At 41.1% G+C, this 12,069-nt stretch overlaps 1 long non-coding RNA gene across 1 annotated transcript; it reads right to left on the bottom strand.

Moving 5' to 3' along the window:
* LOC130175746 (uncharacterized) lies at positions 1–3,940 on the bottom strand. The gene is made up of 3 exons (XR_008828777.1): positions 3,863–3,940; positions 519–610; positions 1–237 (listed from the first exon to the last, which is right to left on the bottom strand). It is a non-coding gene; the product is annotated as an uncharacterized LOC130175746 (long non-coding RNA).
* Between the last annotated feature and the right edge of the window lie 8,129 nt (positions 3,941–12,069).

Here is a 12,069-nt window from a genome sequence, read left to right as displayed (position 1 = left end):
TCCGTCTATCCATTCATCCATCCATCCATTTTCTGCTGGTCGCAGTGGCAGCAGGTCAAGTAAAGTTGTCCAGACATCGCTCCTCGTGGGGGATCCGGAGGCGTCTCCAGACCAGCTGAGATTCTCTTCTCACGTGAAGGAGCAGCAGCTCTTCTCCGAGCTCCCCGCGGATCTCAGAGAGATGTCCTCTGGATCCATTACAAGTGAGGACCATCTCTGTTCCTCTTGGAGATCCACCTACAGAAGGACAATAAAAATGATTGCTCTCAACAGAGCTCTGCTGCATAAGGTAAAATAAATAAAAGACTTACATAGTGTACACTGCGGCTGAGCTGTGGTAGATATGTGCAAAGGTTCTTGCAGAAACTTTCACTCCTGAACTGTTGCTTCAGACCTGTTGTGTAGCGTGTGCTCTCAGCTCATCTATTAACTGTGCTGAGGTGAGATTCAGGGATTATTAAGGAACGATTCAGGCGAAAAAAGAAGAGACAAGGACACAGTTACGGCAGCAGACTTACCTGAGTTCTTTAGATGAACCAGTTCCTGCTGACTCTGGGTTTGAGAAGTGAGGCAGCAGGGAGAGCAGGGAGATCTCTCTATGAAATATTTACTGCAAATGAGAGAGAGCGGAGGAGGAAATACATGTCTCAAGGAAAAAAAAAAAAGGACTGATTAACTGTAAATGCCAATATTTAGAGTACAGAATGGTGAAGTGAGGTGATGGAAACATCTCAGGAGGAAAAGAGATAAATATTTGCTGATAAAACCTTTGCTAAGGATTTGCAATATTTGTGATGTTGACTGTTTGATGCTGAGGGCATTTTTACACTCTGCTTCATCGTACGCCAACCTGCCTGAAGAAACAGCATGAAAAACAAACAGAGTAGAAACATCTCCCTTCTCTGCCACAGTCTGTACATTTTCTCGTTGTCTTTTGCAGACGTGAGATTCCTCTCCGGGGGCCAATAAGTAGGCGCAAGCACCGTTCATACCCCTTTTCCCACACATTAACTGGCAATTATAAAAGAAAGGGGAGGATGTGACCAGGAGATTAAATATAATGTGAGAGATGTAACCTTAAATAATGAAAGATTGTATGTTTAGGTTATTTGTTTTATTTCTCTGATTGTGTTGATGATTTTTTTCATCTTATCCTGAACTGTCTGTGTCGATATGAGCTCTATAAATTAATTGTTAATCATCTTTCTGTTTAACGACGATGACTGAAGTATCACTGTGATGATGTTTCACAGATACATGGATACATGAATTAGTGGTAGGGGCGTAATAAACAGACACAGCTGTGTGTAACGCCAGCTGTTCTGTCGGAAATCCTCACCAATGCATCAGTGGGTAAAGCTGCACCTCTTCTTCTTCTTTGCTCTTGATTTCACGGACAATGTAGCGCGTATATGTATCAGTATTCAAATGGAGGTTTAAAGATGTGTGAAGTGTGGCGTCTGCACCTTTCAGTTTTTATTCATGTAGTTGTTACAGCAGAGACTAGCTTCACATCCAGAGCCCCGTCTGTGGTCCAGGCCAGATCGGACTCAAACTTTCTCACATCAAAGACCTATAAACTGACACAAATTACATCACAGACCCCCCATCTCTTTTACATGTTTTATTACAGAAAGTGTTTCAAACCCATGATCAAAATAGTCTGTCATTGTGTAACTGGATGGAAATATAGTGAAAAGCGATTATTACCCCCGGGATTTGTGGTTGAGACAACAAAAGCTCTTTGGTTGAGGTTAGTGAAAGCTGGTGGTTCTGGTTGAATGTGAATAAACAGGTTGTGTGTCTGAAGTCACTGTGAACTGTTTCTGTATCACACCAGGACTTTCCTCTCACCTGAACCAGGAGCTGTGAGAGTCTGAACAGAACCATAAAACACTTTGATGATGCTGGAGTCAATGTGGATATTGTGCTGCAAGATCAGATACTCTACATTTTGCTATTTGCCACATATGTTAATGAATGGGTGTTTGGCTGCTGGCTTACACTACGCGGCCCTTTTGTGTTTCATATTTCTGGGATCAGTCAAAGCCACTAACAGGCGCTAGATTTTCATTCCGTCAACAGACACATGAAAGTGATTTCACAGCTGACTCAGTTTTTGGTGACATTGTTGAGATGGTCAAACACTGCATTTGTCCAAGTTGTTAATTCCAGCGGGACATTTTCTTCTAGTTTTAGAAGCAACAGCAAAAACTTGAAGATGGAATCTGCCCCCGAACTCAAACTTCCTCTCAGACTGCTGAGGAGGCGGTTTTCCTCCATCGTCTTCTTCCTCCCTCTTCTCATTTGCCCTTTTTTTGGTTTCCATGCTTTTCCTCTAAAGTGGCTGACTTTGTGATGTTCATGTGTGTGTGTGTGTGTGTGTGTGTGTGTATGTGTGTGTGTATGTGGGTGGGTGGAAGAGATGAGTTGTTTATGCCATGCTCCTTTAAATCAAAGGCGAGGGGAAGGCTGTGCTTTAATCATATTTCACGCCGACCTCACTTATCTTCCTCGCCTGTTGTTTAAGGCCTGTCACTGCAGATATATCGGCCTCCGTTTGACTGCTACAGTATGTGGAGTTCGGAGGCTATATACACACACACACACACACACACGCAAGCATAGAAATACACACAGCCCAGAGTGCAGGCATATTCTGTATTCATGTCCTAACACACACAGTGAAAAAATTATGTAAAGAAAAAAAATAAAACATAAGTCCAAGTGCAAAATAGCTGACAGGACGACAGGCTGGTAGAATGTGTTACCACGGGACCAGCGGACGTAAAGAAGACAGCATGTGTTAACATTTCCTTTGGAAAATCCCAAGGTCTAACATTTCTCACATTTCTGAAGTGAGCAGACAGTCGGTCCTGCAGTTCATAAAGTGTTTCATTTGTTTCTGTGACAGTTCACAATAAATAAAAAAAACATTTTAAAAAGCAGCAGGCTGAAGGTTACAGTGATGGGCCTCTGACCTGAAGGCTGCTGATTCAAATCCCCACACAACATCCTTGACTACATCATCACCACAACTCACAACATCTCATCAGCAGGGTTCATATATTCATGGAACACTGACAGTGTCCTTGTTTATGTTTATTATGTAATAATTTATTATTATGTAATAAAATCTGTGGACATAAAGACAAAAAAAGATTTTGATTTTGTGTGTGTGTGTGTGTGTGTGTGTGTGTGTGTGTGTGTGTGTGTGTGTGTGTCCCTCTCTGCCATCTATCCCCTCTAGGCCTTTAGCCCAAGGATTGGTACAGATCATATGGACGTGCTTCGCATATACATGGAAAAACATTTGTGCAAATAATGTCTCAGAGATGGCGGCGGCGTCACGTGCTGATCCTTTCCGTTTTATTCCAGACGGCAGCAGAGAGATCCGCTGTGCTTCAGCTTCAGGAGCGCTGACAGGAAAATGCAGCTTGTGTGGACGACCGCTGCGCCACAGGATCAATAAAAAAGCTTCACTACTGACAAGATGTTTGATTCACAAAACAGTAACGTTACCACAACGCTGCTGAGAGGAGTCATTTAAACCGCTACACTGGTGCCAAATATATTTATGTTTCATGTGGTGCTCCAGTGTCTGTCAGTGTGTTGTTGTTGGTGGGTTCACGTTATAGATGTGTTTGTAGAGTACATGCACAGTGAGCAACATGTGACCGTGGGAGTACAGCTCCAATTGTTCAGTCCCAAGAAGACGATCCATCACACAACAAACATGTTCTGCCCTGTTCACATGACAGCAGCTTAAATAACCAGAGAGAGACCAGACACACACACACACACACACACACACACACACACACACACACACACTCCACGAAGAGGAAAATAAACATCTTACCCCAAAAAGGTGAATTACTGCGAGTGAACAGCGAGGACGCAAACACAGCCATCAATTTACCAGAAGAGAGAAACCAACAGGAAGCTTTACAGTGCTGACATCAACAGAGCTGTGAGAGGAGCAACATCATCGCTCTGTGTCCTACGAGCTGCACAACGCTGGTTTTATTTCAGGAAACAACATGCATCACCCGCAGAACATTTCAAAATGTCTCGTTCCACAGAGGAAACGTGTATAATTATATTTATTTATAACTTCCAGAATTTCAGGATGGGCTTGAGCTTGATGCTGTTTTCTACAGAGAAGAAGCTTGTATTGCAAATGTTAACTCAACTAAACAAAATAAAATCCATACCACTTCAAAACAGTATTGACTGATTCAGTTCAGCTGCGCCTCTGTTCTGTAAGAATCCACTTTCTTGTACTGAGAGCGGTATAACACAGATATGTTAGACTGTGAGTCTGTAACTTAACAAACACTGGACCTGTTTCAGGGTCAGATTCATCGGGCCGCTTTAATGCACCGACTTGTAAATGACCTGTTTCAGCCTGGTAGATGCCACCTTGGATGAGATGTGTGACATTCAACAGTCACTTCACTCTTTCAAGTTGACTATTCCATTTGAATTTTTTTAAGTTTTAATGTATTTTATTGTTTTTTTTTACAACATATTCATTTATTTAAATATTTTTTCACTATTTATTTCAATTTTTGTTGCAATTCTATGTGAAGTACTTTGAGCTGCATCTTATGAATTAAAGGAACTGTACAATTAAAGTTTTCAAATATTGAAGTTTGAATTGAATTGAATGTCAAAAAAAAAATACTCTGCTATGATTAACATTTTGTTTAATATGGTTTTCCCACATAAAAAGTGACACTTAACTGTGTGACACACTACTGGATTAGGCCTTTGGTTCCGCCCACCACAGCTGCTTGCACTAGTTTGATATGTCTTGTATAAAAAACATCAAATGGATGATAACAAGGTTAAAAAGTTGATCATCAGAGGGAGTCTTTAAAACAAAAAACATTAGCATAATAGATATCACCAAATGAGGCTGCCTGAAGCTTTGTGTGGACACATTTCATTCATGAAAATAAATCTAAAGAGGAAAAACAGGAACAGCTGAGCTTCAGGTTTGTCTTCAGGCTTGACAAAAGCAGAACAGATTCAGTGTCAGTGTCGTGTTAGACATCCTGAATAAATATTAATAAACTGTCAAGACGTGTCATCAAACGTGTGTGTGACAGAAATAAAGCTTGAATGGTTTGACATGGAGTATGATGGTATGAAGGTGGAGGGAAGGAGCTGCAGGTGATGTGACACTGTCGGCTGGTATAAGGAGGATGTTCACCTGGACAGAGACCTGCAGACAGACTCTGATGCAGAAGTTGCCACAATACGCCATTAAAATCTAAAGAATGTCTCAGGAAATTGGCATCCTGTTACGGATTAAACTGCCCTTTGGAAACCTTTAGAGCTAGTTAAAGTAAACAGAATCATTTCGGGGTTTGGACAAAAGCAGCTGAAGATGTCACTCTGGGTTCTGGGTTATTGTGAAGGGAATGTGTTACTATCCTCTGCAAACAGTGAGAATCATTAGGTGCAGTCCCGTGTAGTTCAACTCCACCTCAGCCAGGTTTTAACGGTGACTTTTGAAACTAATACTCGCGTACTTTTACTTTGTAACGTGAAACTTTACTCTGTAGTATTCTTTTTCCTTTAGTAAAGGATGTGAACACTTTCTCCACCACTGTTCATTTCAGTGAAACACAAATTCGATCAGATGAAGGTGTTTTTGATTTCAAAGCCTGAAGCCGGTTCTTACATGTTTTGGCTCAGTTTGATTGGTGATATTGACAAAACTGTTAGTCTGACTCACCGGATGAAGGCTGAGGGTATAGAGCCTGCCATTGGGCACCCATTCCAGGCAGCATTCTCCTTCCTTTCTGCTTCCCTTGCCCGTAACCGTTTTCAAAATCAACAACCTCAGAGCTAGCAACATACAACAAAATAAATTCCCCTCCGACAGGGGCACCGTCGCTGCATCCTGGGCTCAGCACTGCCCAAGATGATTGTGACTGGTTTAAAGAAATGCAAACAATGTCAGAACACTTTTTTCTCCAATAGCAGAATGAAAACAGGAGCAGTCAGAACATGGTTTGGCTATGAGAGAGTAACAAAATGCCAACTCTCACCTCTGAGTTATGACCATGAGAGCCGCTGTGTTGTGCAAAAAAACTAACCTTCCTTAAAATCGAAATGAGTTTGAATTCATTCCAGTGAAAAGGCCAATCAAAACTTTCAAAATCCAATGAATGAAACTAATATTTTATCTGTGCTGGTTTTTCTGCTGCCAAGGCCTTCTGAGCCCATTCATGCTTTGAAACAGACCAAAGACTCCACACAAATCCACCTGGGCTCTTCTTCCTGCGTCATGTGGTCTTTTGTCATTTTGTTCAAGAAAGCGTCTCATAAAAGTAAATATTTCAAAAACTGGATGAATTTTAAACAAAACAAATTCCGACTCCTGCTGATCTACAATGACTCTGCAATTTTATTAATTTCTAAAATTTCAAATGATTAACTTGTTCCTTTAAGACAACATCATAATCAAGTGTCAGACCTCTGAATTCTGTAATTACAGGAACAAGGTGACTGATTCTCTGACAGACATGTTGTTAATTAAAGCACCACCACAAGTCACATGAATATGATCAGTGAGTGTAAATCACAGAATATAATAATCCTCGTCACAGATCACACCCTTCAGATAAAATATTTCTGATGTCTTAATGCAAAGTAAAAAAGATCTACGGTATCTGTACTTGCATAATGTTACACTTTTATACAATAGACATTCTGCCTTCTTGGCTTTTATTTTGAAATATTTACCTTTACTTCCGTGTGGCCTGACTACCTTTCTTTATTCAACAAGAAAAAAAAAAAACAAAAAAAGGAAGTTGCAATCACCAGAATTGGATGGTTTCCCATTTCTTCTACCATTTTTTAATTCTTACAAGAAAAAACAGAAAAACTGCTGTTTTGGTCATTTTTGGTGTAAAAAAAAAAAAAATTAAAAAAAAATTGTTTTTGTTGTTTTTCAGTTTAAAACAAAACAAAACTGCCTGAATGCACACTAATCTTTGAGTTAAAGACCAGTTCCCCCCAGAGCTTTACTGTGAGCGTTACTGTAATCTGATAGTTGGCAGATTATCGATGGGTTATCGCAGTCGATAGAAAAGAAACACAAAGACACACAAACTTCATCATGATGTACATATTATATTAATATTTAGAACAATATAAAGTAACTAGAAAAATTCCTGGAGAAATGTGCCTGCTGCTTGGTGCGTGTACTTCACTCCGGCAGAACCTCTCAGTTCCTGCATCCCCTGCACTCACTCAGGTCACCGGCTGGTCAACCATCCTGTCAGGGTATCAGCTCTGCTTCCCACTTTTATCCTCTGTTTTCTGTGTGTTTCCCCATCGTTGTGGTTCATGTTTGTCCCTAGTCTGACTGACTCTCTCTCTTTGCGTGTGTGTGTGTCTCTCCTCACTCTAACTCGACAAGCCTCTTGCAGTATAAAGCCCCGGCTCGTCCATCCAGCCTCTGCCAGATTGTTCAGTGCGGTACAGACAGACGCCACGGCCAATTTCTCTGTTTGCTGCCAGTTTTTCCTTGTGTTTTCGCCTGAGTCCTGCTGACCCTGTGAGCCTGTGCCTCGGCTTCATTACTCCTGCTCACCTGTGCTCCGGCCTCGTCCGGCTCTGTCCTCGCCTGCTGTTCACCGCTTGGACTGCTGATTCACTGTCTGCCCTGCTCCGCCATCAGCCCCCCCCACCCCAGCCTGCTTCACTCCATCGCCCTGCTCAACCACCTGTTCTACTCCTCCTTTCCCAGTCACTCTCCCAGGCCAGAGCCACAGTCCGGCCTCATCGCCAGATCCATCCTCCATTCGCGTTTACAATTGATTGCCATTAAACCGCTCTCTGCCTCCTGGTCTGTGTTTGCATTTGGGTCCAAAACTGAACTGTTACAACACATCCCAGAGATTAACAAGCCGACTATTGGCAGCAGAGCATTTTCCTACTGAGCTACTGTGGAATAATTTTACCCCACTTAATCACAGGGGCTGGACACCACTGAAACTTTTAGACTTAAAACCAGCTATTTTCATTCACCCACAGTTGAATAATTAAACCCTGTTTGCATAAGTCCGTAAAGATTGCTTAAATTATGATTTTCTTTGTTTCTTATCTAAGTCTAAATTTCAATTTCAAATTGTTTTTATTGTATGTTTTATGATGTATTTACCTGAATCATGTACTAATTTATTATAATGTGCACTGTACAGTTACACAACTCTCCACACAGACTGAAAAATGATATTGCTACAGTAATACTGTAATGTGTGTGTGTGTGTGTGTGTGTGTGTGTGTGTGTGTGTGTGTGTGTGTGTTGTGTATGTGGGACTCCCAGCTGTCAGGTCCTGAGAAACAGATGGGTCCAGTCAGGGACAATCCCACACATACACACACACACACACACAAACACACACAAACAGCTAACGAGCTGGTGTACAGCAGGGTTTGCTAACAGATGAGAACAACCTGACAGGAGCAGGAGGCCCCGGGCCTGATGTTACCTCCAGCTGTAGAGTCACGAGGGTTATTCAGAAAAAAAAACAAAAAAAAACTCTTCAGAGTTAAAGTAATGACAGACACATTTTTTCCAGTGTGACTCAGAGTCAGAGAGAAAAGCAGAGTTTTCAGTGTTTTCATCCGGAGACTTACATCCACCAGCTGCCTGCAGTTGTTCTGATAACAAATGCTTTAAACGCGCTTCACAGACTGTAAAAAAAGCTGACAATGATATCTTCCAAATTTGTCAGTTCAGCCACGGAGAACCAAATTCAATACAAAGAAAGTGATTCTGTCACAGTCAGAGACAGCTCCCAGATTTCACTGTAAACTTAAAGATTCATGGAAGCGAGTGCTACTACCTGTTAAAAACTCCAATACCTGGCATATTATACTGAACATAAAATATGAATTTACATCATCTCAAATGTATTGTGCAGGATCCCAAATCTGCTTTCAAGGGTAGACGGTGCTGAATACACATTTCAAAAGAGAACGACTCCTCCAGTGTGGAAGTGATTCAGAAGCCAATTAAATCTGCATCTAAATATATTTTTACTGCATGTTATGATTTTTAATTATTTAATTTAAAAGGTTGTATGAGGATGCTGTATGTGTACAACAATTCTTTTTTTGTAAATACTGTGAGAAAAGCAACCTGCCACACAAATAAACCTCTTGTAATAATCCTGCTGACAGATTTTAATTATCCAGAGGAGATGTGGTTTAGAGATTTGCTTGTAATAGTCACTGGTTTAACAATAATCTCACTGTATAAACTTGAAATATGAGTGAAACTGTGTAGAAAAGTTACTGTCTGATCCCTTTAGTCGGAAGATTTAGATAATTAATGAAGTCACGATGCATGAAATGATGCACTATAGGCCCACATCACAAAACCTGAAGCCTACGGATGCAAAGCACATATTCCTGCTGCTGGTGGCTACAGATTTAACAGGAAACAACTTTATACAACAGGTGAGAGTATTAGTATTATAGGCTTATCAAATTGATAACGACAAAACTGGAGAGGCGCCTCAGCCATCAAGAAAATTGTTTGTCATCTTTATCTTCTCACAACACAAAGGCTGATTTTGCCTCCACTGTTTGAATGTATCGCTGTTCCTTCTTTCCCTCCCCACAGTGTGGGCCCCTTCAGGCCCCGAGCCTTTGCCTGCCACTGCCCACACCAGCAGCCAGCTCTGTAAATCAGACAGAAAGATCTAAACATTCAACAACATCTAAAATTCATTCGCTCATTTTGCTCCCACAACATAGTCTCCATGACCTCCGTGTCTCGCTAAACATCTTCAGTTCTGTATCCTCTCCTCTGTGGCATATTGTAATGTTTTCTGCTGTTCTACAAACACAAATGAGTCCTGATGTGTTGGCAGTCCATCACAGCACTGCTGCCGAAGCACTACGCCATCTTTTCTTTATGACTTATTGAACAGGCTGCTCAGCTGTATTTCCTTTGTTGCTCGTAATGGTGGTGAAAGCCATTTGTCACAACAAGTTCACCTTAGCTGGAGGAAAAACGAGGGGAAAAAAGGATGTCAAGAAATAAATGATTGCCACCTTGATCCCAGCTGGCCACCAATCTTCCCCCCACCACTTTTTGAAAAGCTGTGGCAGAGACAGGCCACTGAAATCCATACATTTCAAATGAAACAGTCATTGTTCCCCGAGATTAATACGTCTCGCTGGTAGTAATACAGGAAAGCTTGATGTACCTGTCAGAAAAATAAATGACAGAGAAAAGAAACACAAGTTTGAAATTATCTTTGAGTGCAGCAAGTGCACAAGCTTTGTTCAGCTGCCTGTGGGCCTGATCTCTGTAACAGTGGAGGAAAATTAATCCCCAGTCTGTGTTTACAGCTCTGCTGTTCACAAGCTACTATGGAGAGCACTTACAATGGATTTTAGTCTTTTTCTACAAGAAATTTAAACAGTATTTTTGTGATAAAGACGCCAACAGTCTGTCAGTGGAAGCAGTAAATACTATCATCATATGCCACAGGTTGTTGACAGACTGTAGTCACATGAGCTCACATGAGTCTCTGGATTCAGTGTCAAAACAAAAGGCAACACAACAATGGTGTGAGTTATGTCACACTGTGCAAAAATAGGTCTAATATAATCTGGTTTGAAATCTGTGAATGCGTTTCCACTCACCTTTTTTAATGCTGGTTTTCGATTTGTGCGTAAAGAAAAAAAAAAAAAAGGAAAATCAGTGTAAAAAGTGTTTGGTGGTGTGTTCAGTGTCACTGTTGTGTGGATAAAAGCCAAAGTGAGACGGCCTGAGTGAATACATGCTGATGTACATGAAACATGAAGAGAGGAAAACATCAGATCTGGGAGGAGCGATGATAAAATCCATGAAACTAACAGAAATGTTAGATTTGCATCATGTTTTCCACCTGGTTTCCTTTTGTTTGACCTTTGATTGGAGCTATTTTTAATGACCTCATCTTCTTGTGCAGTGGTTTAATGGCAGCGAATGGAGAACAAGATTTCACTCATTATTCAACCCTTATTCACCCCTTATGACAATCAAGAAACCTGGTCTGGCATTTTGGTCTGTAGCGATGTCCAGCCCAGATTATCTGGTAATGTGAGGGGTTCACAGATCCAGCCTCAAACCTCCTCAAAATCTCACCTTGATTGCATCTCCCCGACCATTTTCCCATAATATCACATGAGATCACATGAGGTGGTACGTTGGTCCTGGATTGTGCTGAATCCTTCTGGCACGTTAAATATCTTGTAGTGTGACTATATTTAAAATTAGAGAGAAGATCGTCTGTGAAGTTTCTCTTTATGTGCATAATGCAACCTGATTTCAAAATCTGTTCCGATTTTAAAACACCTGTAGTCTGAGCCCGGCTTACCTTCATTGAAGTACTGACTGAATGAGTATCAGTGAACCATCCAACAGTGAAATGTGTAGCTGGTTCAAAGCACTCAAAGGGGCCTGTCAGGTGTGTCAACAGCTCCAAGTCTTCTTGGCTTCTGCTGTGGCTTTTTGTGCTTTGCCACAGGGAGACGTGTATGCCAGCGCGCTAAATAATGAGTCTGCTCAAGTTCATCTGTCTTGTCTCTTTTTATGTCCCCATTCCCTTTTGTGAGAGACATTTCACTGGGGGCTCTTTGTTATAAAAAAAAGAAGAAGAAATTATATATATATATATAAACCGTTCTCCTTGTTAGTTCTGGGGATAGTTTCTTTCTCATTTAGAAAGTCTCATTAACTTCCCAGGTGTTAATTGAATAACCACAAATTGGATCCTTTTAATATCGCATAGATCAGTGCCTAAGTGCCTTTGACCGAGAAATTGCAGAGGAACTGTGATTCACTAACACTGTCTATGAGAAAACTGCATGAGACTCTTACTGTATGAACCTGGAGCGGCAGAGATAACTCCTCACACTTCACAACTCTATGAAGAAATCTGAATTGAACTTGAAGGGAAACTCCACCTTAAGGTCCACTAAAATCTGTAGATATACTTATTTTTTAATTGTGAAGATCAATTGCATCCATGCCTCGGCTGTTGT

The sequence above is a fragment of the Seriola aureovittata genome, chromosome 2 (genome assembly GCF_021018895.1).
Source record: "Seriola aureovittata isolate HTS-2021-v1 ecotype China chromosome 2, ASM2101889v1, whole genome shotgun sequence".
Classification (NCBI taxonomy): Eukaryota; Metazoa; Chordata; class Actinopteri; order Carangiformes; family Carangidae; genus Seriola; species Seriola aureovittata.
The sequence above is the reverse complement of the archived record's forward strand: the minus strand, read 5'-3'. Positions and strand labels throughout refer to the sequence as shown.